The sequence below is a fragment of the Salvia hispanica genome, chromosome 2 (genome assembly GCF_029641045.1).
Source record: "Salvia hispanica isolate PSC_SH4W2 chromosome 2, Shi_PSC_v1, whole genome shotgun sequence".
NCBI lineage: Eukaryota > Viridiplantae > Streptophyta > Magnoliopsida > Lamiales > Lamiaceae > Salvia > Salvia hispanica.
Genome location: NC_142693.1, coordinates 7468718 through 7483745, shown reverse-complemented (window position 1 = coordinate 7483745; position 15028 = coordinate 7468718). Strand labels below are relative to the sequence as shown.

Sequence of the window (15028 nt, the reverse complement as noted above, 5' to 3'; positions counted from 1 at the left end):
ATAAAATGTGATGCTGATGTGGCGCTGATGTGGCAGGAGTTAGGGAGAAATAAGGGAGAAATAAGGGAACTCCATTGGGAGTGCTCTTAATATTATTATGTTTTACATTTTAGCAGTAGAAAGACACCGACAATAGTTGCATTCTGTAAGAGATTCAACTAAATATATACTCAAATTCTTATCGGCCTTTGTTATATTTATTTCAGCCTTATGTTTCATTTCACTAGCTCCACTCGGCCTTATCATCCAAGTAGCAAAGAAAAATATTAGAAGTGAGAATCCCCAATAATAAACCAATTGGAGTTACACACACAAAAAGAAAAAGAAAAAGGGAAAATATGAAAAAACAAACATCAACGTGTAGTCATGATTTCTTATTAACTCGTTGCCACTCAGTCCATCTAAAACCGCAAAACTAAACTCTGACACTGGCCAAGTCATACATCATCCTTTGATGCCACCTGAAGTTCATCATAGCTGGCGGAAAATTCATGATCTCTTCTTCATATATTACTGTAAAATGAAATCATAACACATAACATTTGTTATCAATGATCATTGGAATATGGATTGGTACTTACTTTGAAACATCTTTATACCGGGAAACTAAGAAATTACAATGCTCATTTTGCTGACAGTTTTTCTGGAGGTTTCTGAGTATGTGGTTGGGGGAAGATGGCCTTCTCATATGAATCTCAACCTTGCAAGGATGCAGGTGGGGGCATCTCATCCTTTGAGTGTTTCATAGGCCTCAACTTCTCTTCTTCTGCATCATTCTTCATGTAGCACTCCATCATCGCTATAGGATCTGAGCAAGATGCGGCACTTGATTCACCTATCAGTAATTGCAAACACGGAATACTAAATACTTCCCAATAGACAGAAAATTAGGGCAAATCCATGCCATGGTTTCCGAAAGTGATAAACACCTCTCTGATGGACATTCTATTTTAGCAAGAAAATACAATTGTATACTCAATCCACCAGTATTCATACAACAATTATATGAAATGGAACATACAGCTTCAAGTCAAACTTAGATCATTGCACACACAATAACCTACAGAAGAAACAGAAAAAAAACAAGATACCATATCTTCTAGTTGTTTGTGATGATGAATGGGATGCTCCTCTGTGCTCTGTGGTTTCATATAGTGCTGAAGCTGGAAATTGATACTTAGAATGCTGATGTTGTAATTTTTGGGAAATTGTCACTTGGTTGAAAGGTGCATTACCTATTTCACCATTAGAGGAACGATGAGAAGGGAAACATAGATATGCATGTCTGTGAACTTGTATAAGCAACCTCATTATCAGTTCCCCAAGATCTTGGAGTTGGTCGGAGTTGCATACACATCGTGGTTTGTGTACCGTTACCTGCTCTACAAGGTACACGAGGCAATCTAGGATCTTATATGCGTATTTGTGTTACCAGTAAACTGATGTGGCTTATATAGAATGTTTGATTTTTGCAGTCAAGTAGAAAGGAACTGGTAACAGGTAACAGACATAGAAGCATTGAAAAGCAACATTGCTGGAACTGGGTGAATGCTTGCAGCCTTTGCCACATTCATCTCAGCTTATATGAGAGAGATCTGATGTAACTTAATATATATGAACACATATGCTTGTATGAGAAAGATCTGATGTAATTTAGAGTAGGATATATGTATGCATTTTTTGTTTCATCATATTTCAATAAATACCTCCATTTTTTCAATAGCTCAACTCAGATTCCGATACAGAAAGAGAAATAACAAATAGTGTATAACTTGAGCTCACTGTTATTGTATCAGCCGAAATAACCGGAGAGAAATCCACACACATTTTCATCAAACATAATAGACAACAATCCTCTAGCATTGAAAAATCCGAAAGGCTACTTTAAAAAAGAAAAATAATAGATAGGATTACAGCTCTCAAAAGCTCTTTAAAGTTTGTCGATGTCTTCGTCCTCAAATTCAATGTAATCATCGCCAGTGCCATCCTCCTCCTCATCAATTCCTCCAGAAATATCCTCACTGAGCCTAGTGTTCTCACAGTTCGCCGTAGACCTTCAACGAGGCATGTACTTCAGGATCACATCAGCCTTGTCATCCTAGTAGGAAAGACAAAGATCAGAAGAGAGAATCTCAACCAACTTACAAAGAATAAACCAATTCACATTGGAGTTAGACGCACACAAAAAGAAAGAAAGAAAATATGAAAAACAAACATCAAGCAATTTGTAAACCTTCACTGTGTTGAATCTCCACACAACAAATTGTAATCCCTGTTTGATCAGCCTTGTGGTAGCCTGAAGTGCTTCAATAGATTAAAAAGTGTTCTTTGCCACCACATCTATAACATGTGTGCCGAGGAAGATTGATACCCCTCCAATTATCAATCTTGCTATATTGCTATCGATCGAATTCAGATTCTTGAACACTATCACATTAGGCTACACTACTGCTGATCCAAAGCAAATAAAATACAGCAACCACCTCAAGGCATAGCACTTCCACTTTCTTTTGGAGACATCCTTATCCAAAACTTTTACCTGATCCAGTTGGGACCGCAGACAATTTAAGACTAAACCAAGATCACCATTAGAATCTATTTGTTCACCGGAAGATTGTAATACCCATTGTACTTCCCGACGAATTTCGAAGCACTTCTCCCACAGTTGGGTATGCTTGCTTTGATAATTACCTAGAACATCGGTATCTCTTCTTCTCTCAATCAAATGAATGAACCTCTTCAGAATAGCAAGTCCTTCCGTTCTTGTTATCGCCACCGGCATCTCAGGTTGCATTTCTAAGTCATATTCATCATCTTTTTTCCGCATTTCTAAGTCAAACCGTTCCAAATCAGGTCTAAGACCCTTTCCAAAAGACAAAAAATGGTCAAGTTCATCTTCTCCACGTATATAAAGCCTAGAATTGACACCTCTATGTTCGACGTCCCCTCCATGTTCGACGTCCATAGCTACGGTAATGTGAATTTTAGAGATTCAAGACACATATGTTTGCCCCAGACTTGTTCTTGTATATATTTCAACAACCCAACAAACCCAACAAGAAATGAAACAATAAAAATGGTGGAAAAGGAAGAGGATGAAGGTGTTATGATTTAGATAGATGTTTGGAACCTATGGACCTTCTACAAAACAATGAAGACAACCCAAGAAAACTTTCACCAAAGCAAAAATCTAATGGCTCCACCAAACTAGTAACACAAGAACTAGAATTGCATACCTTAATATTCAACCTAAGCCCGACAATAGATTGGAATACAACCACAAGGGATTTTGATAAATCTTCAAATGAAAATGGGTGCTCACAAATGGAGTCTTTGTTCTTCAACAATGTTCAAAGTCTGCTTGAAATGAACCCTAGCAAGAGTATTTATACTAGGAGTTAAAAAGAAGCAAAACAAAACAAGTCTTGATCAAAAACTCACATTCCGGACAAAACACCCGACCGGGTGATTCCCACGGCTCATTTCACCTGCGCGTGTGAAGTTTCTGGACAAAAACTGATTTCTTGGCCAAAAAACCTGACCGGGTGTTTTTGGGTTGGAAAACACCCGCCCGCGTTTTTCTTTCTGCATTGCGCGGCTTTCTTAAAACGATCATAACTCTCTCATCCGAACTCCGTTTGGGGCGTGTGAGGTACCCACATGAAGGTATTTCGACGATGAAGACGATGGTGGTCTTGGATCAGCGTTTGGACACCGTCTCAGTAGGAATATTGACGTTTGAAATGGACCCCAGCTCCGGTGTGGTTCATTGGATGCCTTCATTCCTTCTATTGGTTTGGCGCTTCCCGGATTCACATCATACGGTAAAAAATAAAAAGTTCGAAGTCTAAAAGAAAACACACAAGAACTCTCTTTCTTAAAGAAAATATACAAAGAAGCATTTACCGTAGTTGGCGGATCCATGTGGGGTCGCGTCGGTCCACCGAGTGCTGCTGCTGCCGGAATACATAATTTCAAACCTGGGAAATGTAGGATGAAAAAGACGATTTTACTTTAGTAATCTATAGGTATCTAATGGCACAGTTGTAAAAATGTATCATGTGAGAGAGGGAGGAGGAGAGAGGAAGGAGAAAAGAGGCGAGGAAAGGGGAGATTGGTGCTAGGGCAACATATCAGCTGCGTGTGGAAATGGCAGAGGTGAGAGAGGAGATGGCGGTGCAGGCCCCACCCGGCGACAGAGACGGCGGCAAAGTGGTGTTGGTCGGACAAGGACAGCGGCAGCAGCGAGTTGGTGCTGGCTGGGCAAGTGGAGAGGTGTGAGCTCTTTTTTTTTGTTGGACCAGAGTTGATATTTGAATCTGGGCTGTCTATGGGCTGGGCAATTTAATTAAATAATGTAAATCTTTATTGGGCTGGAAGAATTAAATCTTGCAGTTTTAATGGATTCATTTAAATTGTTTATTTGAATTATGAAATTGATAATTATAACTATGAATCTTTTTAATTAACATTTGCAAGAGTGTCTTCTTTACTTAAAATCTTAAAATATTCATATGTATAACTTGGGTGTTCTAAAGCAGTAGTAATATTTTTGAAATATGTTTATTTTATCTATATAATAATATAGATAATAGAAAATATATAATAACAGAAAATGAATTTTGAAAAATATATGTAATTTCTATTGTGGTGAGTTTTAGTAAGAGTTGCAACATGTTATAATACTCCTGTCTCCTATTAAACACATATGCTTGTAGGAGAGAGATCTGATGTAATTTAGAGTACGATATATGTATGCATTTTTTGTTTCATCATATTTCAATAAATACCTCCCTTTTTTCAATAGCTCAACTCAGATTCCGATACAGAACGAGAGATGACACGGAGAATATAACTCGAGCTCACTGTTATTGTATCAGCCGAAATAACTGTAGAGAGAAATCCACACACATTTTTATCAAACATAATAGACAACAATCCTCTAGTATTGAAAAATCCAAAAGGCTACTTTAAAAAAGAAAAAAATAGATAGGATTACAGCTCTCAAAAGCTCTTTAGAGTTTGTCGATGTCTTCGTCCTCAAATTCAATGTAATCATCGCCAGGGCCATCATCCTCCTCATCAAGTCCTCCAGCAATACCCTCATTGAGCCTAGTGTTCTCAGGCAGTTCGCCGTAGGCCTTCAACAACTTGGCTTCGTTGGGCATGTACTTTAGGATCACATCAGCCTGCTGGGGTTTGGTGCCCCTTGCACAGCGGAAGATTTGTACAAAACAAATAAATCAGATACGGATCTATTTGACCGATTATGCGATTAATCAATTCACATGTTAAACAGATAATTGCATGCTAGAACGCAAATAATTCATGCTTATAGAAAGTAAATCCTAAAACATGAATTCTACGGTTTAGAGTTACCGATTTGATTCTCCAAAGAATCGACGATTGCTTGCGCCTTCTCCACGATGATGATCTTGAGTACTAGACCACAGATCTTCTCTCTGGTTCCCGAACTGTATCTCGATATCAGGGTGGGCTGATCTTATCAAAATACTAGGACTCGAATAAAGAAGACAGAAGAAATCCTTTTGGAAAAAGGAGTGGAATTCGAAATTCTCTTCAGCTGGAGGAGCTGAAATTTTCGAAAATTTCAAAAAAAAAAATGAAATTGTGATACTTCTGTCACCTTTATTCTCCTATTTATATTAAGTTCTTTATGGGCCCAGACAGGGATCTATGAAAGGTTTTGGATATGGGCTCGCCCAATTAGCTTTTTACTAATTAAATTGAACCCCAATTTAATATAAGCTTATATTGGAATATTACGAGCAGCCACTACAGAAGTAATATTGCACTCCCCATCCAAATCCGAAATTACAAGTAATCCGGGTTTCCATTATTTATATTATTTATTTCCCGCGCTTAAGATATAAATGTCCATTAATTAATTAATGTCTGCTATGGACTTAATTAATTAACATCTTATTAATTCCAAGAGTGGACTTAGCAAGAAACACTTATTTATTATTCATAGAGTAATAAAACTCCAACTGGCCAGTTTCCGAATAATAAAACCTTGTTCAAGCTCCTCTTGAGGACATTATCAAACGAGACTCACCTCGCGCACGATTCAACATAATAGCAATCCTAGCACCGCTAGATATTAATCACCACTACCCAATATATCAGGATTATTGGGTTGCGAAAAACCCGCACCATTTGATAAGTCAAAGTAGTGCATAATCAATACCGTATGCTCAATGCTAACATATGTAGATTAAGAAATAGTATTTTATCAAGACCTAGTCTTTCAGTAGATAGCATAAAGACACGTCTTGCTGTTAGATCCATTCAGTGCTATACCACACCAACGTCATCTTATTTCAGAAAGGCTTAGAAATAATCGGACTGACATTGCAACCTTTCACGATAGGTAGTCTAAGCCTATCTGGGTTGTGAAATTCTTCTTTTTCTTTTGCAAAGCATTGCATAGAACCGACTGTGTTACCTTAAAGTGGACGACGCCCACAACCAGTCTACTAAGCAAAAGACTTAGACTTTGTTTGCTTCTTATACATTCAAACGTTTATAAAACATCTTCTAAATGCACAAGCAAACACAATGTAATAATATACTGATTCTATTCGTGCGAAACTGCTCGAATAATACTGAATCGGGTTAAAAGTGGATTATAGAGTTTTACGTATACAAGCAAGATTCTATTCGAGCGAAACTTGCTCGAAACATGCTTTTCAGTATACCAAACCTAACACAGCCTTGTCATCCTAGTAGAAAAAAAAAACAATCAGAAGATAGAATCTCACACAACTTATAAAGAATAAACCAATTCAGACTAGAAACACACATAAAGAAGAGAGGAAAAGGGAAAATATGAAGAAACAAGCATCTACATGTAGTCTTGATTGCTTATCAACTCTTTACCACTCAATCCATGTAAAACCACAACACTAGAATCTAACACTACTCATTAAAAAGTAAAGTTGGGAGATAGGATAAGATAAGGAGAAAAGGAACTTCATGTCCACTAAGGTGAACAAATTCCCCCAATTAATTGCATTGGAATCTACATAAACATTTGAAGGATTGAACTCTACAACCTCTAATCTAAATCCACAAAACTGGAACGTAACACTAGCCTGAGACAAATAGAGGGGTACGATTGAAACATGAAAAGGAACCCAAGCCCACACATGAAAATAAAGCTATCGAATAATCAACGTGTAAGGAAAAGATCAGAAGAGAGAAGATCAGAAGAGAGAAACCCACCCAACTTACAAAGTATAAACCAATTCAGGTTTCAGACTGGAGTTAGACACACACAAAAAGAAAGAAAGAAGGAAAATATGAAAAAAAACATCAACGCGTAGTCATGATTCTTATCGACTCGCTACCACTAAATCCATATAAAACCAAAAAACTAGAATTTAACATTGGCCAATAATAGATAAAGTTGAGAGATTGGACAAGATAAGGTGACAAGAAGAAACCTGATGAGGCTGATAGTGATTTCTTCAAGGTGAAGTCAGTGGGGCTAAGCCAAGGTGAAGGTGGAGTCAGTGACTTAGAAAGTGAGTCTGAGCCAGAAAATTATGGTGATTGATACGCTCAGATTTTGCACTATTTTAAGGCTATTATTTGGTCCGTTTTTTATGTCAAAGTCACTCTACACGTCCATTATTTATATATTTTGTCTATTTTGGTATTTTGATGTGTTTTGTGAGAAACGTGCATAATTGAGCCAAAAAAGGGAACCAAAACGCAAAGTTTGGAAATCTGGATTCAGACGGCGACCGGCGACCGCCGGCGCCCGGCGGGCAGATCAATACAGCGGTCCGCCTCGGAAAAATATGCTTGGAAGAGAAGTCTCGTTCGGCGACCGCCGGGAGTCGTGCGGCGGTCCGCCGCCGAGGGAACAGACTCTCTGGACTCCAACACGGCGACCGCCGGCCAAGGTGTGGCGGCCCGCCGGAGAAAGGCGGCGAATCCGAGAAGCCCTAGATTTGCTCCAAGATTCACCATATTTTGGAGATCTTTTCCTTCTACAACAAGGATTGGATTTCCCCTATAAATAAGACCTCAAGCTTCATCAAAAGAGAGAGCTTCGACTTGCAAAATAATTCATAGAGATCAAGAGGTAGAGTACTTCACTTGTGCAAGGAGTTGGAGAAGGATTTCAAGAACATCAAGAACGACAAGGATTCAACCTACGGGTTTTATTTGCTTTAGTTTTATGTTCAAATTGTCTTCCCTTCAATCTATGTGTTTAGCTTATTTCACCATGTGTAACTAAACTCATAGGATTCTAGGGATGTGTTAGTAACGACTTTGGTTATACAATTCATTTTTTCTATTTAATATCCGTTTTGTTTTTACTTTGTTTCTTCCCTAAGTAGTTTTGATGTTGCATGATTGAGTGACACAATCTTGTATGCTTTAATATAACTTGCTTCATAACTGTGACAGAGTTCTAGCGAGTTAGATTCACTTAGTAGACGCTACAGTTAGCTTCTTTAAAACGGCACTGTTAATTGAGAGTGAGGACTTTTCAAGGGTCTTAGGAGCTTTTTGGAGTTACGTGTTAGGATTGACAACCCTAATTTTGTAATCAACGTTTGTATCGCATGAGCATAAGCTAGGTGACTCGTCCTATCAAAGTAATAACTGTGCTAGGGTATTGTAGTTTGGAATTTGTATAACCATAACTGTGAACGCACATCCCTAGGATTCCCTTATCTCTATCGATTATCTCCGTTTTTTTTGCATTTAGTTGTTATATGCTTTTTATTGTTCTTAGTTTTCAAAAGTTTTTCAAAACCCACTTGTTTTTCCAAATAGTAATTGAGTCTTAGTAGAGGATAGACACTTTGTGTTTGCCTTCCCCGTGTTCGATATTCGATACTGACCTTTTGCTATACTATATCTACTCTATATACTTGCAGGTATTTATAGTGCAAATAAAAAGTGCATCAGTGATTCAAGTCAAGGTGGAGACAGTACTGAGCTTCCAGCTACTAATGTCAGAGAATACCAGATTGCAAGAGATAAAGGGAAAATAAATGTTAAACCTCCCCAGAAATTCCTTATGCTATGAAAATGACTATACGCTATAAAAACAACTAGACGCATATATAATTAATTTCTTAGTGCTATTTTCACTGGAATACAAAATAATACTCCTTCCGTCCCGCTTTAGGAGACCCGGTTGAGTCGGGCACATGTTTTAAGAAAAAAGTGTTTAGTGTGTAATAAATAAATATTGTAGTGGATGTTGGGACCCACTTTTAGTTGAGTGTCCAATAAATAAATGTTTTAGTGGATGTTGGGATCCACTTTTAACACTTTTTTATTAGTTGTAGTGGATGTTGGGACCCACTTTTAACACTTTGTAGGCATTTTTTATTAATTTATCTCAACCGGGACTCCTAAAGTGGGACGCCCAAAATTGATCAACCGGGACTCCTAAAGCGGGACGGAGGGAGTAATAGCCATTCGCATCCAACTATTTTATTATTACTCATCTTTACAATTCTAAGTTATAAAAACGACTACATGCGCATATAATTAATTTTTTTTTAGTGCTATTATCCAATGAATTACAAAATATTAATAATAGTCATTCACATCCAATTATTTCATTATTAAATCATCTTCAAATTTTTAAATAATAAAAACGAGTACATGTGTATATAATTAAAATCTTAGTGTTATCAGCCACCTAAATAGTCATAGTCGTTCGCATCCAGTTATTTTATTAATAAATAATTCTTAAAAGTCTAAGTTATAAAATTAAGTATATGCATATATAGTTAATTTTTTTAAAGCTAACATCACACACAATAAACATAGTCATTCGCAACGTTTGTAGTCTTTGCTATATTGTTCATATAATTAAGAATTGACGTAATTATATGGGTTTCGTGCGCACAACTCATGTTGTAGACTGGGGCAATGACGGATCCAGAAAATATTTAGTATGGGATTGGACAAATGAGCAATAAACCCTATATTAATTTTATGTGCTGAGCGACGATCCTTCCAATCGGCACGTCGGATCACTAAGATCAACTTTCTTCCCTACTTGACGTTGTCGATGTAAAATCGTCAAAGAAACAAGATTATTTTAACAATTTTTCATACAAGAATTAATACTTTAAGTTGTTTTGTGCATAAATTAGATAATTTGTGATAACTTTTTGTAAAATCGGTGAATGTATAGTTTGACCATTTGTGAAATTATATCGTCTGCACTTGTAAAAATAGTGTATACTTCATTAGGTAATGTTCCTTGAAAAAATGATTCACAATAAAATTATTTAAAAACAAAACATATAATGCTATATTGCTGCTAGCCATTCAATGATTCACAAAGTAACATTAAAAAAAGGTACAAATCAAATACATAAAAGATTACATAAAAGATGACATGCACGGTAGTTCTAAAATTAAGAGCATTTGATGATATGGATAAGAAAGGAGATAAAACCACCAATACTCTCTCAATCTCTCACACTGTAACATACATACCTATACACCATATATGATTTCTTGAGAGACATGTGAATAAATTCATTACTACTCTCGTTTACAAAAATCACAAAACAACGATCAAATGTACAATTTGTATGAAATATATCAAAGAGAAAGATTGTCCTTTTTGGGACAGAGGGTCGTACGATGGGGTCGACGGTTGATCGAACGCCTGAATACAATTAAAAATTTCCGGTATTCATAGACCCACGCGCGGGGTCGGCCGACCCCGCGCGACCCCTCCTCCATCAGTCATTGGACTGGGGGCTGGGGCGCCCATTTTCTCCTTTTTAACTTTTGTATTTTTTTTCCTGTAAATTTATATATGACATTAATTTAAATTATAAAGAATCTTTGTTTTTGTTTTCATATGTTTATTTTTGTTATAAGTAGTATTCTTATAATTTTGTAAACTTTAATGTTAACAAGTGGGAAATTTGTATTTTATATCTTGTTCTTTTCGTAAATTTATAATAAAATATTTTTGTTTATTTTTGTTATTTTCATAAGTTTCAGTAAAAATTAATTTAAGATTATTAAATAATACTCCCTCCGTCCCATGCTACTTGCACATTTGATTTTTGGATTGTCCCAAACTATTCGCATTGTTTCTATTTTAGATAAACGATGGTATTTAATTAAGATATTAGAGTTAGTTCGTGTTTCCTTTATCAAGTGTTGCCTTATTTCACTTAAAATTTTAATTTTAATTTAATTATACTAATTACTCATGTTTAAATTTACACTGTCAAAGTGAAAGTGCGAGTAGCATGGGACTGGGACGTAGGAAGTACTAATATTTATTCCATTTTAGAGTTGCTTGAGTGCAATCTAAAATTGAGAAACAATTGCAGCCTCATATAATTCCACGCGCGGTAAATAAGAACACCAAGGAGAGACGAATTAAAATTGGTAAGCAAACCATCTGTTGGAATACTATTTCCATATTTTTTTGTTGTAATGATCTTCCATATTTTCAAATTTGTATATATAGTCCATGTAATTTAATAGTAATTTAACTTTACAAATATAACAAAAGGGTAAGTAAGTAAGTAAGTAAAGAAATAATAATATTACAAATAATAAGAAAATTACGGTAAGTAATATGAAAATTACGGAGAAGGCATAATAGTAGTTAATTAATATTGGTATTATTTCCTTATATAATAGCATTGAAAGATTCAATGGTTTGATTATTTCCTTATATAATCAACCTTCCCTTGACGGGATTGGGTTATTATAACTGTATAAATAGAATAGGAGCTTTAAATCATAGTCTCATTATTATTGTCTTGTTCTAATTAATTAAGCCTTGTGAGAATGTATGAAGAAGCTCTAATCTCAGAATACCTGGTGATAACGGGTGGTAGTAGTAGTAGTCATGCTCCCCTTCTCAAAACACTACTCGACTAGCTACTTCTGTATTCACTATTATTTTTATTTTATTTCTTAATTTAATCCCTTCATTGTTTTGTTTTACGAAACACAACTAAATCCACAAAACACAAACCCTCTAGATTTTTATTGATTCATCAAAACTAGCAAGAACGCCAACCCTAATTCTCAATTTCATTGACAAAACAAAGTCATCTATTTCTTTACGTTAATTAGCATATGTGATTCACCAAATAAACTCGATTCAGTTAATTCTCAGTTAGTCGTTCATAAAACCATGAATTTATAATTATAATTCAATTCATGAATAATACCTTGAATTGATGAATCAATTCATCAATTTTTTACAGCACACAAAATAAAACTCAATTCCCAACTAAAAATTCTTTACATTACTTTAGAATAAATTCTTATCATCATTTTTCGGTATTTTTGCATCTCCACCATGAATTTAAATATTAAAAGGACCAACCATTCAACCAATAAAATGCGTTTCGATTCAATTCGCAATTAAGTAACCATTAATTCTTTTTAGGTGTAAGTATGCGCAAACCTTCAACCATGAATCGAAATATCAATTCATTTGTCCGAAACATTCTAGGTACGCGTGATTCTAAATCCTCAAATCAGCCAAATTATTCTCGATAATTTCATAATCACAACGCCACAAAGAGAACTTTGAATTTGAGAATTCTACCACAAACCCTAATATTAAAAAATAAAAACTAATTCTTTAAATTCGAAAGCATAATTTGAAGAATAGATCATTCCAATACAAATATAGTTATTACAGAATTATCAATGGATTGGGTACCCCGAAAACCCGAGCTTTTAGGGTTATGGTTGAACTTTTATAACCTGAAAAAAAAATCACAACTCGATTAGCCAGCACCAATTGACACGCAACCAGAGTATGGTTGGCCCAAAACCTGCTGGGCCGATCCAATTGATATCCCTAAGTTGTTAGATTAAGAGAGAATATAGTATGAGTGAGAAAAGAGGAGTGAGAAAAAGTAGGATAGAAGATAAAATAAGAGAGAGTAGAGTTTTACATTTTTGCCTTATGAGTATGCAATAACATAATTCATATTAACTCCGTCCAAAAAAAATAGACCAGTTTTAACGTTTTGGGCCATCCACCAAAATTAAACCAATTTCTAAATATGAAAGTTTAAACATTTAAATATTACTACTAATAATGTGGATCCCATAGTCTACTTTTTTCCCCTCTCTTACTTTTTTTCACATATCTCTTATTTTAAGAATTGACCATTAAAACTCGTGTCATGTATAACTATATATACACTAAAAAAAAAAAAATCGTTAAGGACATTTTTTAATTCAATTAAAGATGCTGATTTATATTTTTAAAAATACCAACAACGCTTCAAAAAACGTTATTATTGTTAGTGTTCCAACTAAAAGTAACCATCCTAATAAACAAAATATTTGTCCTTCATTTAGGAATACTTTCTTTTATGTCTTAAATTGTTACTATTGTTTTAAATTTTCCAAGGCAATTAAGTGCGTCTCAATTATTGTGTCCTTAAATATAAGTCTTTCGTAGGCATTAAGAACAAGTAAATTTCATGTAAATTTCATGTTCATCAAATCTTCTCGCTCATAATATTTATTTGGAGAACTCGTCACATGATGTCTTCTAGCATTAATTCCTCTCCCGATCAAGCTTTCTCAAAGCATTAGAGAATGAGGACTTCTTAGCCGGCTTGTGATGGCGACGTCTCTTCAATTTCATTCGTCTCTTCACTTTCATTCTTGATACTTTGATGATCCCTCTTTTGAGCAACTTTGTACTTTGTCATTTGCTTCATTAAATGATCGTTTCACTTCGATCTCGTTTCCTTCCCTTGCATCAAGTTTTTCCTTCCCTCTTCAGAGCTCTTACCAACAATATATCCAATTCCAAATTTTATCTAGTACTTTAAGCAACTCTCTGGAAGTTTTGAGGATGTAAAACTCTCTAAATTTCCCGTGTGGGACAACAAAATTGTTTGAACTACCAAAACCACAGATGTACAACGAAGAGCCATCTGCACGCCAAAATAATTAACTAATAATCATGAAAACTAAACATAGACCAGCATGAGCAACAATATTCAGTTCCCTTTTCAATCTTGCTATATGTTCAATAAATTAACAATAAATAAATTCAGTTCCCTTTTCCACTCTGGCATCACACTGCAAGATGCTTCCTAAAAGTAACGCCACTTGTCTCATGTGAAAATAGAGACTGATAATCATGAAAGAGCGTAGCCTATACCAAGAAGTTCGAAGATAACATGTATGAATCAAGATAGTGAAAGTTATCAACAGTAACCAACTTCTTCGTTTTCATTCTAAACCAATTCATTAAGACACATAGTATTCTCACAAAACAAGGATAGCAAAAGTCCATAGTCATTATTAATGTGTTCTCAATTCGAGAGGCTAAAAAAAGGTTCCCCTATTTTCAAACACGTACAAGATTTCAGATGCAATCATAGATCCAAGGTGATTACATAGAGTCAGAGGGACAGATGAAGCAAGGTCAATGAAATGAGGTCCTTCTATTGCAAAAGTATAAGGATAAAACTGTGCTTCACATAATAGGCATGTGGAATATTGATGGCATTATTATAATGTTTTGCATGTGTTCCTGTATTGTTCTGCCCTTGTTTTAATCAAGAAATTGAATAACACAAACAAGCACAAAAACAGCAATATTTCCAGTGGCAATCTGATGCTTATCGTGGGTTTATGCTTCTTAATTTAATTTTGTTTTGCGATCAATGCAGTGGTGCCTCATTTGATCATAAATGTTGTTAAGAAATTAGTTTTAATATTAGAGATATTTTCTAAATTAATACAATCATAAGTCATTAGCAATATTAGGTGGCATGACAGATTCTTCTGTGAAATTCATGTATATGTATTAGCCATTACCATTAAGAACGAAAGTTAAATGAGCGAGAGGTATATGAAATAAAATGCATTTATAAATGAAATTTCTAAAATTAATAGATTGAAGTGCGATAGAGTATAGGATAAAAAAGAAATCACTATCGATCTTCTTCTTGCAAAAAGGTTGAAACTGGTGAATTTGAAGCTCCTAATTAAATTCAAA

General features: G+C 35.2%; 1 long non-coding RNA gene across 1 annotated transcript; it reads right to left on the bottom strand.

Annotated features, from left to right (window-relative positions):
• Positions 1 to 4852: 4852 nt before the first annotated feature.
• Positions 4853 to 7441, bottom strand: LOC148931500 (uncharacterized). The gene is made up of 2 exons (XR_016135682.1): positions 5380 to 7441; positions 4853 to 5208 (listed from the first exon to the last, which is right to left on the bottom strand). It is a non-coding gene; the product is annotated as an uncharacterized LOC148931500 (long non-coding RNA).
• Between the last annotated feature and the right edge of the window lie 7587 nt (positions 7442 to 15028).